The sequence below is a fragment of the Esox lucius genome, chromosome 6, assembly GCF_011004845.1.
Source record: "Esox lucius isolate fEsoLuc1 chromosome 6, fEsoLuc1.pri, whole genome shotgun sequence".
Taxonomy (NCBI): domain Eukaryota; kingdom Metazoa; phylum Chordata; class Actinopteri; order Esociformes; family Esocidae; genus Esox; species Esox lucius.
In genome coordinates, this window is record NC_047574.1 from 4,672,480 (window position 1) to 4,695,761 (window position 23,282).

Consider the following 23,282-nt stretch of genomic DNA (forward strand, 5'->3'; position numbering starts at 1 on the left):
CTCAAAATAGAGGACACATGAATGTTCCTGTAGCATTCTGGGAAATCTACATTCTCAGAACTTTCAGTGATATTACATAGTCTACAAACCTGGTAACCAAAGTCAAGATAAGTTCCAGTTGACACAGTACTGGAAACTCGCAACTCTAACTCCAAAACATGCTACTGTATACATTTTCTCTGAAGGTTTTTTTTGGCAAAGAGAAAATCTCCCACCCCAGATTGTACGCTGAGTTAGGTTGAACGAAGCAAGGCACTGCTGGGGTGGGCTGAGCACCACCAGATGCTTCTGTTCCGACAGGTGCAGTTAAAGAGGGGGTGTGGGAATCCCAGTTGTATTTACGTTCTGCGTTAACTTAATTTTTCTCATCCTTGACTGTGTCTTCTTACAATCTGTGTTGTCTTTACATTCACGAGTCTAAAAATACAGCTGTCAAGAAACAAGAAGGCCTCATCATCCGGAGGAAAGTTCATCTGCCTACGGAGCGACGAGGCAAAGTCATATTAACTGACAGATGTATTCCTGACCAAGCTTTGCTTTAATGAGGCCATATTGGTCGGATAACTAATGCGTTGCTTTGGTACTCTTCTTGCAACTCATGGGATTGTATTGGAGTTCCAAGTTCAGCTCAGCAGTTTATGATGGAGGGTCACAAAGCAATCCCAACAGATTTTAAACGGCATGTTTTTCTGGCTACCAGAGTTTCAGCATGGCCATGCCCTCCATTGAATTCAGACCGCATGCTGAAAAGTGAAGAGCCGATAACCCATACAGTGGACCAGAGACTAATCTAAAACATGTTAGTCAAACATGAGATCCATCTTGCACTGACATTGGGCTCTGTAATATATATACAGTAAGATATGTGACCTGAACAATAAAACCTGAATGAACCGAGCTCACTTGTTCCGCAGATCCATGACATGGTCCGTGACATTTCACATCCATAAAATATCTGTGACATTTTCATATCTACGCTCGCACACACGCCAACACACACGTGTGTTCACTTAGCAATTTAAATGGGGACCCCAAAACATATGCCTAAATGGAACATTCCCCTAAATCCTAACTATAACATTATATCGATGTCATAAAACCTTGGTTTGCATGGTGTGAAGGTTCTCTAAACCCACAGCTATGCCTACCAAGTTGCTGACGCGAAGGTTGACACAGAAACACAATGGCCTTTCATCCAATCCATTTCCTTCAGCAGATCTATAATTAACTTCCTGCCGGCTGGCACTTTCAAACAGATATAAGGAGGCTGAGGAACCCGGCATCACTAAGTCACACACCTCCTACCTCCGTGGTAAGACTCTTAATCTAATATTTTAACACCTGTTTCAGCATTGCAGTAGCTAGGCATTAGCTAACGACACTGTTTGAATTTACATCATTCTTTTTACAAAATGTTATAGTAGGCAATCAGGTGCCAAAAAAACTGTTTTGCCTCAAATGTGTTATACATTAACTGAAACTTTACTTCATGGTAAGAAAAAAAGAGAGCGTGGCTTTGTTTGCAAATTGAGCGGGTAGCTTCTGTGGCAGTGAAGTGAGTTGCACCATTATTTCTACCAGATGCACCTTGATTTGGACTTACATGGGTACATTAGTACTTCAGTAATTTAGGGGATGCTCTTGTCCAAATTGATGTTCAGCAGGGTGAGCAAAAGTTTTCCCACAAAATATTTTCATTCTTCATCATCAGAGGGATTTGTTTCAGTTTTGGAGTTTATTTAGGGCAAGAATGTTCACAACTAAGAGCAGGAGCTACTCCTCAAACTGTAGAATTATAACTGGATTCAAAAGAAGACAATGATGTAACTGTCCTGACATGTTGATACACTTTATTTTATTTTAATGCATGTAAAATGTTTTGTATCCAATGCTTACGTAAAATTTTTCTGAGCCCTTTAGTGTTAATTCCGTTTGAATTACGTTCATTTCCAACACAAAATTTTTTTCTCAGGGTCTTCCAAGATCTACCAATTCATCTGTATAAGGGGAAAAGAAGGTAAGACAATGTTTAGTCTTCACATACACAGTACATACATTCTCTTTCTAAAGGAAGCACCAATGAGTCTAGTAAAATAAAGGTTAAATACATGTTTTTTGGTCAATAATCTTCCCTGTTTCATATTTTTCCTAGAGATCCGTCACCATGAGTACGGACGCGGAGATGCAGATCTACGGCAAGGCTGCCATATACCTCCGTAAGCCTGAGAAGGAGAGGATGGAGGCACAAACTGCGCCCTTTGACTCAAAGAACTCTGTCTATGTGGCAGATGTCAAGGAGCTGTACCTCAAGGGTTTGGTCACGGCCAGATCTGAAGGGAAGTGTGTTGTGACAGTATCCCATCCAGACGGCACTAAGGAGGTGAGTCTTATTTGAAAGTATTCATGTTCAGGTTTTTTTGCAAAATGGCAGAGATAAGTACACCAAAAATTAAGTTTAAATCAAAATCAACAAATTGGCCTTTCCAGCTTACAATAAATGAGAAATAAATAAATGAGGAAAACATATAGTCATCAAGTTTTATCTACGTTCAATCAAGACTTCTGACTATTTCAGCCAGGAAAAGAGTTCAAAGAGGCAGATGTCTACCAGATGAACCCACCTAAGTACGACAAGATTGAGGACATGGCCATGATGACCTACCTGAATGAAGCCTCTGTCCTGTATAACCTCAAAGAGCGCTATGCAGCATGGATGATCTACGTAAGAAGCCTACTTAAACAAACACACAAACACAAACATTCAGTACTACACATTAAAAGATCAGCAGAACCACATAAGTTTAACAAAGGACATCCACCACATCCTGTCATAAATCCAGGTGAAAGTCAGCCTGATTTAACTGACACCCTACTGTGTAATCCTTTTATCCAGACCTATTCGGGGCTCTTCTGTGCCACGGTGAACCCCTACAAGTGGCTCCCAGTGTACGACATGGAGGTTGTCAACGCCTACAGAGGGAAGAAGAGGATGGAGGCTCCACCCCACATCTTCTCCGTCTCTGATAACGCCTTCCAGTTCATGCAGATTGGTATGAGCTCGCACGGATGGATGGATAAATAAATGGAGATGCATGGAGCTGGATGGATAGAGGGATGGATGTAGTTTAAGATGACTGAATAGATGTTAAAATGGGATTTTGAGAGGCGTCTCTTTTTGCCTGTGTTAGCATATTTTGCTAGAAATGTCGCTAAAATTAACAGAAAATCTCTTCAATTAAATTCATGATTAAGCTTTGGTTACAATAATAGAAACATAATGTTGATTATGATGAGCAATATGTGTTTGGGTTACAGACCAGGAAAACCAGTCAGTCCTGATTACGTAAGTTCTTTACAAAAATGTAACTCAAGAAAGTGTTTTAATTCTACATGTTGAGTCGCTTGTGTGTGATCAAAGTGGCTGATCCTATGAATGGATTTGGCTATGTAAAATAATGAGTCAGTGTGTTGAAATATATGTTATGGAAGGCAGCTTCTTTTTCAGTTGTACTTCATAGTGAAAAACAATCTGACATTTAAACATATGACATAAACCCTTCTTTTTCTGTGATAAACCAGTGGAGAATCTGGTGCAGGAAAGACTGTCAACACGAAACGTGTCATCCAGTACTTTGCCACCATTGCAGTGTCTGGAGTCAAGAAGGAAGCAGAACCCGGCAAAATGCAGGTAGGTTTGCCATTTGAACCCAACTGGATTTCATAAGTATTGCTTATATAAACCAATAACTTGACTTTTTTTTGTCTCAATCAGGGGTCTCTTGAGGATCAGATCATTGCTGCTAACCCTCTACTGGAGGCTTATGGTAATGCCAAGACAGTGAGGAATGACAACTCCTCTCGCTTTGTAAGTATGAAGCTGCAGGACGACTGTGGAAGATACCTTATATTAAACACATGTATTTCATAGGAACAAACTGTAATATGTAAAGGGGTGTATCCATTTTATATTCATTGTGTTGAAGTATTTCTAACCCCCATGTTCCTCTACAGGGTAAATTCATCAGGATTCACTTTCAAGGAAGCAAACTGGCTAAAGCTGACATTGAGACCTGTGAGTCGGTTTTGATTGTTTCCCAAAGGTTTTTTCTACATTACTTAAATTGGAGATCTTTCATCAAATTTTATATAATCTCTTTTTTATGTGTCACTTTGTGTCCCTCTCTTTCTCTCTCAGACCTGCTGGAGAAGTCCAGAGTGTCCTTCCAGCTGCCCGATGAGAGAGGCTACCACATCTTCTTCCAGATGATGACCAACCACAAACCTGAGATTGTTGGTACGGTAAAGTAGAAGTTCAGGGAAAATGATTCCCACCCCATGTGTGGAACACTATTATAAAACTATTACAATGAGCTCATCCAAGGTTACAAGGCATCGAGACAGGGCAGGTCTTTATCAAGTTTGCACTGTGATACTCTAGTTCAGGAGTCTCTGTCCGCTCTGTAGATGGTATTTACAGTGTGCTACATGTATCCATGAGTCCATTTAATGAGGAGAGGAGGAAAGTCAAGAGGTTTAAGAGATTTAACTGAAAAGTATTTTGTTCTCTGTTGTCCACAGAAATGGCCCTCATCACAACCAACCCCTATGACTTCCCCATGTGCAGTCAGGGTCAGATCACTGTGGCCAGCATCAACGACAAGGAAGAGCTGGATGCCACAGATGTAAGTCAAAAGGGAGCATCAATGCACTTTTCATGCCTTCACACTTCATGTGTAACAGAGAAGTCAGACACGTCTATCCACTTCAATTGTTCTGGAGTTAGCACAGTTCTGTGCACAAACTGAGCATGCCACCTTCAGTTAATCTGTTCTGTTTCTCTTGTAATCGCAGGACGCCATTACAATTCTGGGCTTCACTAATGATGAGAAGATGTCCATCTACAAGCTGACAGGAGCTGTTTTGCACCACGGCAACTTGAAATTCAAGCAGAAGCAGCGTGAGGAGCAGGCCGAGCCAGACGGCACAGAGGGTGAGTTCCATTCATGGATGTACAACCCGTAAAACCAGGCTGGAGGCTCTGGGTATTGTGGGTACTGCACTCTCCTGGTTACACTCACACCTCACCAACCAGACCCACTACACCCCATTCAATGGATATAAAACTGATTCCGCTGCAGTCACTCCGGGTGTCCCCGAGGGCTCTGTTCTTGGTCTTCATCGTCTGCATCCTCCCCCTTGGTCAGATTCAGCATTGCTTCAAACTTGACTTCCACTTCCAAATTTACCTTAGCACTAAATCTCTCACCAACCCACCTCTTGTCCGCATTGAATCCTACCTGTCAACAATAAAAACATGGATACAGCAAAACGTCCTCAAGCTCAACAGTGATGAAATGGAGCTACTACTCATAGGCATTAAATCCACAATAACCAAAACCGGCAACTTCACTCTCACCATCGACGACACCGTTTTCTCTCCTTCGCCCAATGCACGCAAACTAGGCGTCCTCCTGGACTCCTCCCTCAGCTTTGAACAACACATAAAACAGACAGTCAAATCCTCATTCTTTCACCTCCGCAATATTGCCAGACTAAAGGCCTCCCTCTCCCGTACTGCCGCTGAAACATAAATACATGCATTCATCTCCTTCTGCCTAGACTACTGCAACTCTCTTCTTTCTGGCATCAACTCCTCATCTCTCCATAAACTACAAATGGTCCAAAACTCAGCAGCCAGACTTCTCACTCACATCAAGTCCAGGCAGGCATCACCCCATACTCTGGGAACTCCACTATGTCCCCGCCACTCATCGCATTCATTATAAAATGATTCTGCTCACCGATAAAAACCCTCTCGTTCACTCCGCTCTGCTACTGCTGGTCACCTCATCATCCCCCCGGTTCCAAGCTACAGGGCTTTGGAGACAGGACTTTCTCCAGGGCTGCTCCAAGGCTTTGGAACTCTCTTCCACAATCAGTCCGTGACTCTGAATCTGTTGCCATCTTCATCCACCACCTCAAGCCTCATCTGTTCAAACATGCTTACCCCTGGCCCCTCCCCCTTTCCCTTCATTCAGTGTCATGTCTGAGTCCTTTTCTTTACATCTGGGTATTGTCCAATCTCTCTCCTCGGATGTTGTTTGTTTTCTACCAGATGTAAAGCATCTTTGGGTCCCAGAAAAGTGCAATATAAGTTTCATGTATTATTATTAATAAAACACTAAATCCATTCACAGGCCCAAACATACAAATGGATGGGTATTTCCACCAATAATGTAACTTTTGAAATACATCACAATTTTAAAAGTTTACATTCTGTTAATATCACAAGTCACATTAAGAACTAACTATATCAAGTAATGAAATCATGTGTGAAACTCAAAACTCGAAAAACAACACTTGCCAATGTGTTTGTGTAGTACTCTGAGCATGAATTGCGTTTTCTCTCCAGTGGCTGATAAAATCGGTTACCTTTTGGGCCTGAACTCAGCTGAGATGTTGAAGGCTCTCTGCTACCCCAGAGTGAAGGTCGGCAATGAGTATGTGACTAAAGGACAGACTGTACCTCAGGTAAGGAATAGTGCTTTGCATTTATGAAAATAACAAAGCAATTAAAAATGAATAAACTGTTGTTTTTCTGAAGACCTTATCACCAGACTGAAAGTCAACACTACTGTTGTTTGCTCTTTGGGGTTTAAGGCGTCTCTGTAAAAGCACTTTGTGACAATTGCTGTGGTAAAAAGGGCTTTTATGAATACATTTGATTGATTGACCAGTTACGATCAATTTAATGTATTTATCTGAGGTATTATGATTTCAGGTTAACAACTCAGTTTCAGCCCTGGCCAAGTCCATCTATGAGAGGATGTTCTTGTGGATGGTCATCCGTATCAATGAGATGTTGGACACCAAGAACCCAAGACAGTTCTATATTGGTGTGCTGGATATTGCTGGATTTGAGATCTTTGATGTGAGTATGAGACCAGAAGAAGCCAGTTAGTTGTATTTCTGAAGGATTACAGTCTCGTATAATTGATGATGACCTGTTTTGATTTTCATTCAACAGTACAACAGCATGGAACAGCTGTGCATCAACTTCACCAATGAGAAACTGCAACAGTTTTTCAACCACACCATGTTTGTCCTGGAACAAGAGGAGTACAAGAAGGAGGGAATTGTCTGGGCCTTCATTGACTTCGGCATGGACTTGGCTGCCTGTATTGAGCTGATTGAGAAGGTAAGCAGTCTGTGAGGAATGTAATACAGCTCAGCTACATGGGATTGCTGTGTAGGACATGATCGCTTTATTTATATGCTGCTGAGAACTCTATTACATGCTGCTACAAGAGAATACTCCTGTAATTATATTTTAGTTAAAACTCTGAATGTGATTTTAAATGCAAATGTAATTAATGTCATATACATCTTCTTTCCTAAAGCCTTTGGGTATCTTCTCCATCCTTGAAGAGGAGTGCATGTTCCCCAAGGCTTCAGATACTTCCTTCAAAAACAAGCTCTACGACCAGCATCTTGGCAAAAACAAGGCATTTGAGAAACCCAAGCCAGCAAAGGGCAAGGCAGAGGCCCACTTCTCCCTGGTACATTACGCCGGCACTGTGGACTACAACATCACTGGCTGGCTGGACAAGAACAAGGACCCCCTGAACGACTCAGTTATTCTGCTGTATGGAAAGTCATCAGTCAAACTCATGGCTACCCTGTATGTTGCTGCCCCACCTGAAGGTAAGACAAGAATTTTGAAGGTTTTAATTCCAGGTTTAATTTAACATAAGTGACTTTTTGTATTTTTCCACTCTATGAAATTAACTGTATTCCCCTTTTCCCCATTTTATCAGACCCCAACAAGAAGGGAGGAAAGAAGAAGGGTGGTTCCATGCAGACTGTGTCCTCCCAGTTCAGGGTGAGATTTTAAAATGTCTTCATTGTTCTTCAGAGGATCATGGATTATCAAGAAGGATTTCTGAAAGATTGGTTTCATTTTACTCCAACAGGAGAACCTGGGAAAGCTCATGACCAACTTGAGAAGCACTCATCCTCACTTTGTGCGCTGCCTGATCCCCAACGAGTCAAAGACTCCAGGTAAAATAAATATATAGTTTAACATGACATCCTGAAGTGCTGACATTATGGAGTTTTAGTTACTTAAATGAGAAGACAGGCTTCGACCAACCTAAACCTCAAACTCTTCATTGCATTGTGAATTCACATTAGGTGTTAAAAGCTATTTAGGTTTAATTTCATTCCAAATATAAAATGTTATCAGATGTAATTTTTCAACTGCAGATGAATAGAATGGAATAGGTTGAATGAGCCAAAAAAGGTTTAAAGCAAACAAGCAGAACAGCACTGTCCCACTTTCACACTGTATTAAAAAATACTTGGTTTGTGTTTCCAGGTTTGATGGAGAACTTCCTGGTTATCCACCAGCTGAGGTGTAATGGTGTCCTGGAGGGCATCAGAATCTGCAGGAAGGGCTTCCCCAGCAGAATCATCTACGCTGACTTCAAGCAGAGGTACAAACACACACTATATTTTTTTTAACACATCAAGATTTGCTTGAAGTGTTTACCCACTTTCAGAAAAGGCATATCATTCATGCAAAAGAACCCACCAATTTCAAATTAAACATTTCAAATTAACATTTGAAACATTTCTCCTCATTTAGGTACAAAGTACTGAATGCCAGTGTCATCCCTGAGGGCCAGTTCATGGACAACAAGAAGGCTTCTGAGAAGCTACTTGGGTCTATTGATGTGAATCACGAGGATTACAAGTTTGGACACACCAAGGTGAGTAAGATACATTTTACTTCAATGATATATTGACATTTGATACTTATTTAAACTTTGTACCATTTTCTTTAGTTATACACAACATGGATGGGAGATAAATCAGTCAATCAAATTGGTTTTATAAAGCCCTTTCTACATCAGCTGTTGCCACAAAAGGCTTTTAGAAAAACACCCAACCTGAAACCACAAAGAGCAAGCAACAACAAGGTTGATGCACAGTGGCTAGGACAAACTCCCTAAAAGGGTTGAAGGTTATGAAGAAACCTAAAGAGCAACCAACATTTTAAGAGTATAAATTGTCATAATGAATGATGGAAATATAGAGAGCAAATTCCTTAGATTTACAAAGCATTCACAAAGGAGAAAGACAACTGACCACACTCCCCTGACACAATAATACAGCATAAGACCTTGGGGCTGACACAGGGGGGTCCAGTGAAACTGTGGTCCTAGCCGAGGGTAACCCCAGACAGGGCCCAACAGGCAGGAAAGTCACTGCACTCATTTTGCCAAGCATCAACCAGAGGGACACCAACACAGCGCAACCACCCTAACCTGAATCAGCTTAGAGTGCATTTATCTAATGTGAATCAATTTAGAGTGAATTTATCTGATGTGAATCAGGTTAGAGTGCATTTATCTGATGTGAATCAGGTAAGAGTGCATTTATCTGATGTGAATCAGGTAAGAGTACATTTATCTGATGTGAATCAAGTTAGAGTGCATTTATCTGATGTGAATCAGATAAGAGTACATTTATCTGATGTGAATCAAGTTAGAGTGCATTTATCTGATGTGAATCAGGTAAGAGTACATTTATCCGATGTGAATCAGGTAAGAGTACATTTATCCGATGTGAATCAGGTTATGGTACATTTATCTGATGTGAATCAGGTTAAAGTGCATTTATCTGATATGAATCAGGTTAGAGTGTATTTATCTCTATCAGTACACATCAATCTACAATTGTACAAAACATATAGTTAATCAAAAATACATTCCAAACTTTTTCTGTGCGCATTTTTATATAAATGTTCATCTCATTTGATGTTCCATAACCAACCATGTTTACCTGCATCCCAGGTATTCTTCAAAGCCGGTCTACTGGGTGTCCTGGAGGAGATGAGAGATGAGAAGCTGGCCTCACTGGTTGGCATGGTCCAGGCTCTTTCCCGTGGATTCCTCATGAGGAGAGAGTTCACCAAGATGATGGAGAGGAGGTGAGGGTTGGAGTTCATCTTAGATAAGGCTTTAAAGGACTCGAAATGTAAGAAGAACATGAAAAAAAGACATCACTAGGAACAATGACCCACACAGAAACAGGCAACTGGGAAGACTAAATAGGAAAACAAGACATAGGCGAAAAGACAAATGACATGGATGACACAATGAACACAAGCTATAATAAACTGAACATAGAAACAAAATGATTAGAACATAAACACATTTAACATAAAAATTTAACAACCAACAAGGCATAGGCTATGCATGGCAGTTAACACATTATGTGAACATCTTGTTCTGAATGTAATTCACACTGTGCCTAAAGCTAAGCTAAAGCTACATTGGCTGATTAGATGAAAAATGAAATCAATAATATATTTAGACTAATGAAATTTGCCTGACCTGCCATGTCCTGATGCCAAAAGTACTGTCAATTAATTTTCATGGGATACATTTCCTCATTCGCATTTCTGTACTCTATATAAAATGTTGCAGGGGCTCTTGCTATATTGTTCTTGGAAGACCAGAATTAAGCTTTAAACATGTCACTCACCAAGCTACACTGTCCTATCTGTCGACCAGGGAGGCTGTCCTCACCGTCCAGTACAACATCCGCTCATTCATGAATGTCAAAACCTGGCCTTGGATGAAGGTGTACTTCAAGATCAAGCCCCTGCTGAAGAGCGCTGAGACTGAGAAGGAGCTGGCCAACATGAAGGAGAACTACGAGAAGATGCAGGGGGACCTGGCCAAGGCTCTGGCAAGAAAGAAGGAGTTGGAGGAGAAAATGGTGGCGATGGTTCAGGAGAAGAATGACCTCGCTCTCCAAGTTGCATCTGTGAGTGAACAACAACCTTAGCAAAGAAATACACATACAGCACAAAAACACAACCGAAGAGCTAGTCTTGGTAAAATATCACAAAACCCAGAGATGCCTTATTGCTCTTTTAAACTGGCTACTAGTGCAATAGAGCAGTGAAAGGTTATGTGTCTTCACACTCGTAGTATACTATCTCATATCCAACCGCCATCAGCATTCAGACCCTGTGGTTTATAAGAGACGGTACACAACAGGTAAAACCAACATTTGTACTGTTCAAATTACATTGGGAACTAGTTCATTATTGCTAATAAGGTATCTCATTGTTTGTGGTACAGTACAGATTTTTGTCTCCTGTTCTGAAACCAGGATTCAGAGAATCTGAACGATGCTGAGGAAAGGTGTGAGGGACTTATCAAGAGCAAGATCCAGCTGGAGGCCAAACTCAAAGAGACGACCGAGAGGCTGGAGGATGAGGAGGAGATGAATGCTGAGTTGACTGCCAAGAAGAGGAAGCTGGAGGACGAGTGTTCTGAGCTGAAGAAGGACATTGATGACCTGGAGCTCACCCTGGCCAAAGTGGAGAAGGAGAAGCATGCCACTGAAAACAAGGTCTCTTAGATAATTTAATCAAACCATTGTCCAAACAATAATATTCACAAAACATGGCTAAACAAAGGGACGGCAGCAGGGAAAATGTATAAACAGTGACATTTCAGTGACATTAAAATTCCAACAATATTTCGAAGTATAATAGTGGTGACCAAAGGAAGTTGTTTATCCCATTTTCAGGTCAAAAACCTGACAGAGGAGATGGCCTCTGTGGAGGAGAGTGTAGCCAAGCTGACCAAGGAGAAGAAAGCCCTCCAGGAGGCCCACCAGCAGACCCTGGATGACCTGCAGGCAGAGGAGGACAAAGTCAACACTCTGACCAAGGCCAAGACCAAGCTGGAACAGCAAGTGGACGACGTGAGAAGAGATGGACTTTCTGACTTTCACTAAATTAATTGTATGATATCTTCAGTTGTTTTAATTTGAACAATGTGTTTTTATCTTGTAGCTTGAGGGTTCTCTGGAGCAAGAAAAGAAGCTCCGTATGGACCTTGAGAGATCCAAGAGAAAGCTGGAAGGAGATCTGAAACTGGCTCAGGAATCCATAATGGACCTGGAGAATGACAAGCAGCAGTCTGATGAGAAGATCAAGAAGTAAACAAAACCAATGAATTATCAGGCATCCATATATACTGCATATATAAAAATGTCATCAGGTCTTGGCTCAGTTTTGTAACATATGTTAAAATGTGCATGAGATTTTTAATAGCAAAATTCCCAGTTAACATTATCGAACCGAAACCAACTCCGCAACATATGTGTTTTTGTTTCTTAGGAAGGAGTTTGAGACCGCCCAGCTCCTCAGCAAGATTGAGGATGAGCAATCACTGGGAGCTCAGCTGCAGAAAAAGATCAAGGAACTCCAGGTACAGTACAGAATATAAGCTACAGGACAGGAAAGAAGGTTTGGTTCTTTGAACCGTATTGCAGGGTTAATTCCCGGTACACCTGCCTCCTGCTCTAGGCCCGTATTGAGGAGCTAGAAGAGGAAATTGAGGCTGAACGTGCTGCCAGGGCAAAAGTTGAAAAGCAGAGGGCCGATCTCTCCAGGGAACTTGAGGAGATCAGCGAAAGGCTGGAAGAAGCCGGAGGTGCCACTGCGGCTCAGATTGAGATGAACAAGAAGAGTCCAAGAGTCCACCCTGCAACACGAGGCCACAGCCTCCGCTCTGCGCAAGAAGCAGGCCGACAGTGTGGCTGAACTCGGGGAGCAGATCGACAACCTGCAGCGCGTCAAGCAGAAGCTGGAGAAGGAGAAGAGCGAGTACAAGATGGAGATTGATGACCTCTCCAGCAACATGGAGTCCGTTGCCAAGGCCAAGGTGAGTGGAGATTTTTGGTCAAGCAATGTTGATGAGTATCATTATAATGCGACTGAATAGAGGTTGACTGTAAATATATATATATATATATATATATATATATACACTGTGTGAAGTAATGATTTATACATGTCAACCAGAGTGCATTAATTTTCATACTAGACCCCCAAGGGAATGAATGCCTCGACACAGACTTTGTAAGCACCCTGCTCTATCAACTGAGCGACAGAGGACATTACCAAAATATTTTATTAACAGAGCAATCTGGAGAAGATGTGTCGCACTCTTGAGGACCAGCTGAGTGAGATCAAGACTAAGAATGATGAGAATGTTCGCCAGGTCAATGACATCAGTGGACAGAGGGCCAGACTCCTGACAGAAAATGGTACCGAACAACAAACCAATGTAGCCCCAATCCATGTAATTGTGAACCAATGTTCACAGTTACATGGGTTGGGGCTGTAACTTCAGTTCAAATGTTTTACTATATCACTCATCATATAAAATTGATGATGCATATCAAAATTAAATAATTTTTAGATAACCATGACTTTATCAACAAGATTGATAGAATACCTTAATGTACATGTTCAATCTTTACAAAAGCCAGCGACCAAATATCCCTTCTATATCTGCAGGTGAGTTTGGCCGCCAATTGGAAGAGAAGGAAGCACTTGTGTCTCAGCTGACCAGAGGCAAACAAGCCTTCACCCAGCAGGTTGAGGAGCTGAAGAGGCAGATTGAGGAGGAGGTCAAGGTAAGAAACCTAAAATGGACCATCCACAGTTAAGAGTCATACTCATATCGACGGTGACTACGCCACCCTCAGATAATATTTCTGTAATTTGTTTTATTATATATCTAATCTGTCTTTCCCTAACAGGCTAAAAATGCACTGGCCCATGGTGTCCAGTCTGCCCGCCATGATTGTGACCTCCTGAGGGAGCAGTTTGAGGAGGAGCAGGAGGCCAAGGCAGAGCTGCAGCGTGGCATGTCCAAGGCCAACAGTGAGGTAGCTCAGTGGAGGACCAAGTATGAAACTGATGCCATCCAGCGTACAGAGGAGCTGGAGGAGTCCAAGTGAGTCACACCTAACAGCAAAAAAGTCAAACATGGATGTCAGGATGGTAGTGGACACTGAGAAACTGTTACATGAGCGTTCTACATAAAACCACCCACTGTCCTCCAACAGGAAGAAGCTGGCCCAGCGTTTGCAGGAGGCTGAGGAGGGTATCGAGGCCACCAACTCCAAGTGCGCCTCCTTGGAGAAGACCAAGCAGAGGCTGCAGGGAGAGGTGGAGGACCTCATGGTTGATGTTGAGAGAGCCAACGCAATGGCTGCCAACCTCGACAAGAAGCAGAGGAACTTTGACAAGGTGAGGATTCAAAAGCATTACTATGTCAGAGGTCAAACTTTCTGGCTCAAGGGCCACATTGGGAATGTGAATTTCAGTGGTTTTTGTTTGTTTAACTCAATTTAACTCAATTTTGAGCTAGAAAAGATCAGTTATTAAAACATGTACAGGTCCACAATCCTTTGTCCATACTGTCAATTAAGTTATAATTTAGCAATGACCAGGAGTGTAAAAGTTTGCAATAATCCAATTGATTTTCCCAGGTTCTGGCTGAGTGGAAGCAGAAGTTTGAGGAGGGCCAGGCTGAGTTAGAAGGAGCTCAGAAAGAGGCTCGCTCCATGAGCACTGAACTCTTCAAGATGAAGAACTCCTACGAGGAGGCTCTGGATCATCTGGAGACTCTGAAGAGAGAGAACAAGAACTTGCAACGTGAGCAAATTACAGTAATACATTCGAGAACTGTTTTGAAGTAGACAGAAGGAAACTTAATCAGACACATTTTGTATCGCTCAGTTGGAAATGCATGTTCCCTGCAACACCAGGGTTATGGGTTGTATTCCAACTTAAAATTGATTTACTCACTACTGCAATCGAATCTGCTAAATTATCTAAATGTATATCATAGGACTTTTGAACCATCTCGAAGTAATATATAGGATATATTTATATTTATGCTGTTTATTTACCGCTATTCTGATTTAATGCCAACTTTAGTGCATTAGCAATAAACATTTTGAAATCTTCAAAGTCTAAAGGACTTACGTATTTGTGTGCAGAGGAGATCTCTGACCTGACAGAGCAGATCGGAGAGACAGGCAAGAGCATCCATGAGCTGGAGAAAGCCAAGAAGACGGTAGAGACAGAGAAGTCTGAGATCCAGACTGCTCTGGAAGAGGCTGAGGTAAAGATGACAGCTGTTGAATGGGAAAAGCAGTGTTACATTGGCCAAGGCCCTCAACAGTTTTACGCTTCCTGTTTCCTTTTTTTTTAACTAGGGCACACTGGAGCACGAGGAATCCAAGATTCTGCGTGTTCAGCTGGAGCTGAGCCAGATCAAGGGTGAGGTGGACAGGAAGATCGCCGAGAAGGACGAGGAGATGGAGCAGATCAAGAGGAACAGCCAGAGGTTGCTTGACTCCATGCAGAGCACCCTGGACGCTGAGGTCAGGAGCAGGAACGATGCCCTGAGGGTGAAGAAGAAGATGGAGGGAGACCTGAACGAGATGGAGATCCAGCTGAGCCACGCCAACAGGCAGGCCGCTGAGGCCCAGAAACAACTCAGGAACGTCCAGGGACAGCTCAAGGTAATGTGACACTGAAATCTGGCTCAGAAACATGAACATGTGGAGGGATTTCTTTGTGGATCTGTATAAAATTATAAAACAAAATATTTTGGTTAGAGTTGGCTATGAAGTTAGGACAATTGGTGAAATCGTATTATTGTCCACAAACTTTAAATATTATAAATACTAGGATGCCCAACTGCACCTTGATGACGCCATCCGCACCGCAGAGGACGTGAAGGAGCAGGCGGCCATGGTGGAGCGCAGAAATGGTCTGATGGTGGCCGAAATCGATGAGCTGAGAGTAGCTCTGGAGCAGACAGAGAGAGGCCGCAAAGTGGCTGAGACTGAGCTGGTAGACGCCAGTGAGCGTGTTGGACTGTTGCACTCCCAGGTACTGGTCAGGACCATGAACACACACCTGGAATGGGTCAATCTCCATTACTAAGGAGACTGAATCATAGCATTTCCATGAGAAACAGTCAAACAATTCAGACTGTTTCTTCTTCCAGAACACCAGTCTCCTGAACAGCAAGAAGAAGCTGGAGACTGACCTGGTGCAGGTTCAGGGAGAGGTGGACGACATCGTCCAGGAGGCCAGGAATGCAGAGGAGAAGGCTAAGAAGGCCATCACTGATGTGAGTCTGAGTTACATTAACTAGTTTTTATCCCAAAGGTCAACTCTAGCTGGCCTGGTTAATCATACAGTACTCAGAGGGACAGTATAATTAGTGCAATTTGGTGAACATATAACCAACTACCATTCCAGGCGGCCATGATGGCTGAGGAGCTGAAGAAGGAGCAAGACACCAGCTCTCACCTGGAGAGGATGAAGAAGAACCTGGAGGTCACAGTCAAAGACCTGCAGCATCGTCTTGATGAGGCTGAGAATCTGGCCATGAAGGGAGGCAAGAAGCAACTCCAGAAACTGGAGTCCAGGGTGAGTTATGAGCAGAATGGATTTAAATAGAGATTTCCAGAGATATAATTGAGCACATGAAAGTAGACAATAACAGTGTGCTTTTACGTATTCTCTCATTTAAACACACTTAGACAACCTACATTTATTTTTATTACATCCATTTTCAATTAAATTAGTTTATTAAAGAGAATAAACAAATTACAATTATAATCCGGTGCTTATTTCTTCCACAAAGGTGCGAGAGCTTGAGACTGAGGTTGAGGGCGAACAGAGAAGAGGTGTAGACGCCATCAAGGGAGTCCGCAAGTATGAGCGCAGAGTTAAGGAGCTCACCTACCAGGTAAGAGAGAGTTTCTTCAGAAGATTGACATTAACACAGGTAAGGCTGTGAAAATCTACGGAGCAGTGATTCTTTGATCTTCTACCACAGACTGAGGAGGACAAGAAGAATGTCGCCAGACTTCAGGACCTGGTAGATAAACTGCAGTTGAAGGTGAAGGCCTACAAGAGGCAGGCTGAGGAAGCGGTGAGTAACACATGAGGCAGCAGTTAAGTGAGAACATCTCTGAATCGCTGGAGAAAGTCTGCAAGAACTCTGAGGTCGTCAAACTTTTTTTGAAATAAAGTGAGTGAGTGATTTCAGCGAACAGTGTATCAGTGCCGTGTCAAAGTTAGACAAACTTCTGCGGAAACTCCGGGGATGAAAAGTTGAAGAATGACAACCTTGATAAAAATATTGGACGGTTTAAGTTTAAATGCAGGTGCCATGATCTCCTCATTGTGCTTCTCAGGAAGAAGCAGCCAACCAGCACATGTCAAAGTTCAGGAAGGTGCAGAATGAGCTGGAGGAGGCTGAGGAACGTGCAGACATCGCTGAAACTCAGGTTAACAAGCTCAGAGCCAAGACCCGTGACGGTGGAAAGGTACAGAACTGCTACTAAACCTACATCTGACTCAAGTTCCAATACTGACACTAATAATGACCTTTTCCACTCAAATGAAAATTGTCTGTAAGAAACACAGTTTTGGTACAGCTTGAACATTTTAATTCAAACAAAGTCAGTAGTTCAAAATGCATACAATACTAAATAATACAGCCCTAGTTGTTTGATCTACTGTATATCAGATGTAAAGAGTTCATAGATTTTGCCTGATTATTATTAATAATGATCTGTTATTCTCTTTCTACCTACAGGGCAAAGATGCATCTGAATAAAGAAGACCAATGTCAATAATTCCTGTGTTGCACAAAAACATTTGTGAAAATGATTTTCATGGTGACATTTGGGCAGTGATTATACATAAAAGCATATACTCTCTTTATGACAGTGGTATTATTACTCATCAAACAGCTTGTTCTTTCATTTTGAAATATAATTAAATATGTATTATGGGATTTCAACTATAACAGCAACAGGATAGTCAGTGGAGACTGGTAATGTAACAAATGGATTACCTGAGCAATGGCTGGTAGGACTGACCATCAACGTTCAATCGAGTACATTTTTATAAAGCACTTTTTACAATAACAGTAATCAAAAAGATACCCGGCCTAAAACCACAAAGGGGCCCTGAAAAACCTACCTAGAAAGGCAGGCACATAGGAAGAAAACTAGAAACTCCTTAATTCCTTTAGTTTCCGGGAGATCATAATAGACGATTACATACATCACAAATTGTTATTTTGATTATCACTTTAAAAACAAAAATCTTTGTTTGTGAATATGACAATAATATATTTATTCAAAATAGATAAACTAGCTGACTACCAGGAGGTTGAAATATGTTCTCAGTGGGCTGGGTTGACGAGCCCAACTGGACTGACAGCTCTTTGAAACGCCCTTGTGTCGTCACTAGACCAAGGGTTTCAATGATGACTTGATCTTTGATCCTATTCTGTCTCCCCGACATGCTACAATAACGTGCTAGTCGTTACCAATTTATGTTTGTGTAACTGACCAACAGCAGATATACACAATTGCCTTTCAAAGCAGGAAACCGTTTGAGTGCCTCCTCCGTGTAGGGAATGAGGCGTTCAAGTATCTCGGGGTCTTGTTCGCGGGTGAGGGGACAATGGTGCGGGAGATTGGCCGGAGAATCGGAGCAGCGGGGGCGGTATTGCTTTCGCTTTACCGCACCGCTGTGACGAAAAGAGAGCTGAGCCAGAAGGCAAAGCTCTCGATATACCGGTCAATTTTTGTTCCTACCCTCACCTATGATCATGAAGGCTGGGTCAAGATTGCGAGGACAAGATCGCTAGTACAAGCGGCTGAAATTGATTTTCTCAGAAGGGTGGCTGGCTCCTCCCTAGGTATAGGGTGAGAAGCTCAGCCATCCGTTAAGAACTTGGAGTAGAGCCGATGCTCATTTGCATCGAAAGGAGAGGTGGTTCGGGCATCTGGTAAGGATGCCCCCAGGACGTCTCCCTAGGGAGGTGTTCCAGGCACGTCCAGCTGGGAGGAGACCTCGGGGTAGGCCCAGGACTAGGTGGAGAGATTATATTTCAACACTGGCCTGGGAACGCCTCGGGATCCCCCAGTCAGAGCTGGCAAATGTGGCTCGGGAAAGGGAAGTTTGGGGTCCCCTGCTGGAGCTGCTGTCCCCGCGACCTGATACCGGATAAGCGGATGAAGATGAGATGTTGTAACTATTTACAAAGGGAAGGGACTTGAAAACAGGTTGCCAGAATTTAGATATATTTTTTTGCCTGTGTATTAGCATTGTGAATTGTAAAATTCAGTTGATTATTTACAATAGTCGAGTACCTAAATACAGGACATTTTATTTCCACTTAAGAAAATAGCCTAATAGCGAATCAATTAGCAGTTGCAGAAGAAAATTAACATTGTCGCAAGCCTTGTTGATATAGTGACCATCGGTTATAAATGTTCACACGAGTGTTTAGAAATGCTTTTACAGTCAGCATTTTGTTTAAAAGACAACCAAAACTACACTAACCAGAAACTACATTAACCATGAGCCTTAGCGTTACTGTGTCAACAAAAAAGTGACCAGGTGTTGGTAGTTGGTTCTTGCCAGTGACAGGGACATAATATAATCTCTAACAGATGTCAGGTCGGTTTATTTCTGGCAGGAGGAGAGGAATGTCAGTAGGCCCAAAAAACACCACGCCATCTGCTCTCTGTCAGTTGCTGCCCTGATGATTTAACAAACGTAATCACAAGTTGTGTTTTGTAATTCGCCTAAAGAAATCCAGCAAAATTGAATATATTTTTCTGGAGCTCATGTGTCTTGCTACGAGTTGCAAAGATGCCTAGCCACAATTTTTGGTGCCGTCTATGACTGGAAAACCTACATGCCAAGAATGGATCATATAGTCGGATATGGAAAATGACAGAAAAGACAAGATTCTGAGCTCAACCAGGTCCTATTTATATATTTATGGAGATTTCCCTCTGTTGTAGTCTTTTCATCAAGACTTTTTTTTGTGTATTGTCTACTTTATATACATATACAATAAGGCTGCTGACTGAGTGAGCTCTATGGAGACAGGAAGAGGGAGGGCTGCAGAAGTGTGTGTGTGTGTGTGTGTGTGTGTGTGCGTGTGTTTAAGCATCCCAGGCGGACTTTGAGGACAACCGTGCCAGCACCATTCTTCAACAGCTTCATGGCCGAGTAATCAGCAACGATGCCAGGCGCCTTCGACAGGACACAGTGAGGTTACAAAAGGAAAGTGGTCAAACTTCAGAAGGTGTAAAAGACTGCCATTTCGGTGCTATTTGTGAGAACAGGATTCTGTTAGGCATAATTTCGGCCCAAACTTTACAGTGCTCAACAGTTATGTCTGCAACAACAGTATATACATTAATGGAAATAGAGGTGGTCGTAGGAAACAAATATGTGGCCTGAAGGTCCTTTTACGGTCCTTTTACGGTCTCTAATCAAACATAATTTAATGGAAGCATTTGTTCCCTGTAAACCTTTACATGTACAAACATTCTGCATATCAGCTTCCCCGAGAATAAAACACACAATGCTGGCAAAGCAAGCACATTTCCCAAACAAACAAATAAATTCCCAAACAAACAAATACACACACACACACACACACACACACAAACACACACAAACCCGTAAATATTTACTGTCAGTTGGCCCAGACAAAACCTTTAACAAGTACTACAGTTTACTAACACACTTGACATATAGGTTATAAAAAGACAAGCCATAAGACTGTCAGGGGAAGCCCTGACTACAAGCTGTCTCACAGACCGTCAGGGTCGAGAGGTCAACTGGGGCTTTTGGCAATGCTTTCGGCTCCTCCGATTTCCCACCAGGACCTCCTTCAGGCACCGCCAGTTACCTTTGCAGTGACAGGCAAGAAGCTTCTTGAATATGTTTAGGGCCCTCTGTTCGACAATATAGTTGTTCTGTGGTATTTGGAGATATTTAGACTCATTCTGGTCTAGAAACTATTCAAATATTTATGGATTTTTTTTTCAAATACCTTACTGGTCAAAATATTCCCCTCCTGCTTCATTGTGTTTTACTCTGTTTGGTTCCTGATCAGGACTGTAACCATTATGTGCACAGGTGCCATAGAGCCGAAATGTAGATTTTCACATTTGCATTCTTGGCATTCTGCAGAGGCACTCTCCAGCTCTTAGACTTACATATTCAAACCAGCAACTTTTCTTTTTACAGGTCTCTAGTCGCTGTGCTACCTAATAAACAACCAACGTTTTTCTATTTCATCTCCTGTCTAGCTTATTCGTCTCCATGGTGTTATTAATAATGTCCACATTTTGGAACATGGCCATATTCAGGGTCATAACTTTTCCGTCCACAGAAGCAATCACAAACCACTTCAGGCTGCATGTACGCATTTCTGACTCCCACTACTGGAATAGTGGCTCTTATGTGGGAAGATGTTTAATGACAGGGGTGTAGCAATGTTAATCACTTGTAAATCTGCCAGTTATGCCCTTTCGCATGTTACTCCAAAGATTTGTAAATCCTGCCATCTTGACATTTAGTCCTTTGCATAGATATGTTACGGGCTGGCACATTGCTTAGACCATATAAGGTGACCATGAGGTCTTCACATTGCTGACCATTAACACCCTTAATAGATATTTGCTTCTTCAACACTGCATGTGTCATTTCAAATCCAGATTTAGATTTGTTATAATACCCCGCGCCAAAACACAAACACACACACATTTGCAGGGGGTCACTTCTGCCAAAAGAAAGTTTGCACTTCAGGGAAACAAATCCATCGCATACAAGAACGCGCCGATATCATACCATATCGTTGCACAGTAAAAACGAATTGAGTGCCAGAAGCTAATTTGCAGCATGGCATGAATGTTCTCTTCACTGACAAACACGCCAAGTTAAATGATCTGAATAAGCTCCTTCCAGCTGGTCTGCCAAGTCTGTTATTCAGCTATTTAATCCAGCTTCCTCCCCCATTAGTGCTTGTTGCCTTGCTGTAGTGCTTGTTGCCTTGCTGTAGTGCTTGTTGCCCTGCTGTAGTGCTTGTTTTCTTATTGTGCCAGTGGAGAGTACATAGGAAGCAATCAGAGTACATTCAGTGGGAAAGAATGTTCTGAACATCATTGTTTGATAGCTCACTTGATCCAACACTCTACCTGGCAGACAGTGATAACTGTTGTTCCCGGTAGATTTTTGTAAAGTTTAAACTATTTGAACGTTAATCTAACAGTAAACCTCATTTAAACTCAAACTACATTTAAACAACGTTGAAGAATGCAAAATACCTGACTTTAAAAAAAGATTGTCTCAGTGGCATGTTATTTAAAGTTTCTATTTTTAAGTCGCTAGAGCAATAAGAAAGAAACAATGAATAAGAAAGAAAAGCTTTTGTATGTAAGTGATTAATTTACATAAAATTCGAATGCAAATACATCTCTCCATGAATGTCTGAATTTTGTACACCTGCTAAGGTGCTAAATGGATTAATTAAGGGTTAAACTATTTTGAGGAACATTTTAGCAGCAACTGTATTAGTATTCTGTATCAAATAAACGTATCTACTTCTCTTCAACAAACTCCACCATTTTCAATAGCTCATTGAGTAGATCGATGACTACACGTAATACACGCTATGTTTTATTAGCTGTAATTAAAAGCAATGCCAATAACATGTAACTCGCATTGCTTATGCGGCATTGGTTATAACATTTATATTTCAATTCAGTTCAGTTTTGATAATGTCCTCCGTACTTGAAATTGCATCTCTCCTTTGCATACATTTACTGAATATTAATTTGGAAGTAAAGTTGGCATTAAAAAGTGAAGGGAATGTGACTTTCCAGGAGGTTTGTGGTGTTAGGAAGGCATAGGAAAGTGTTTGGGTGCCTCCTCCATTCCCCTTCTTTCATCAGAGTGATCCACAAATGACCTTTTTGCTTGGTTGGCATTCAATCAGATATAAGCAGGCTGAAACACCACCATCCATACATCCATACATCTGTTCTAAGGGTTGATTAATTACAATTATTCACTACATCTTGTTACTGGAAAACAAAATTGAGACCAGTTTAGTCGGTTTTGATTGTTTTCCTACAATGTGTCACTCTCTTTCTCTCTCAGACCTGCTGGAGAAGTCCAGAGTGTCCTTCCAGCTGCCCGATGAGAGAGGCTACCACATCTTCTTCCAGATGATGACCAACCACAAACCTGAGATTGTTGGTACGGTAAAGTAGAAGTTCAGGGAAAATGATTCCCACCCCATGTGTGGAACACTATTATAAAACTATTACAATGAGCTCATCCAAGGTTACAAGGCATAGAGACAGGGCAGGTCTTTATCAAGTTTGCACTGCGATACTCTAGTTCAGGAGTCTCTGTCCGCTCTGTAGATGGTATTTACAGTATGTCACACGTATCCAGTTTTAACTGAAAAGTCTGTTGTTCTCTGATGTCCACAAAAATGTGCCTCATCACCACCAACCCCTTTGACTTCCCCATGTGCAGTCAGGGT

General features: G+C 41.9%; 1 pseudogene; it reads left to right on the forward strand.

Moving 5' to 3' along the window:
* The first annotated feature begins 1,972 nt into the window (after positions 1–1,972).
* Positions 1,973–17,543, forward strand: LOC114828656 (annotated as a pseudogene).
* Positions 17,544–23,282: the final 5,739 nt, after the last annotated feature.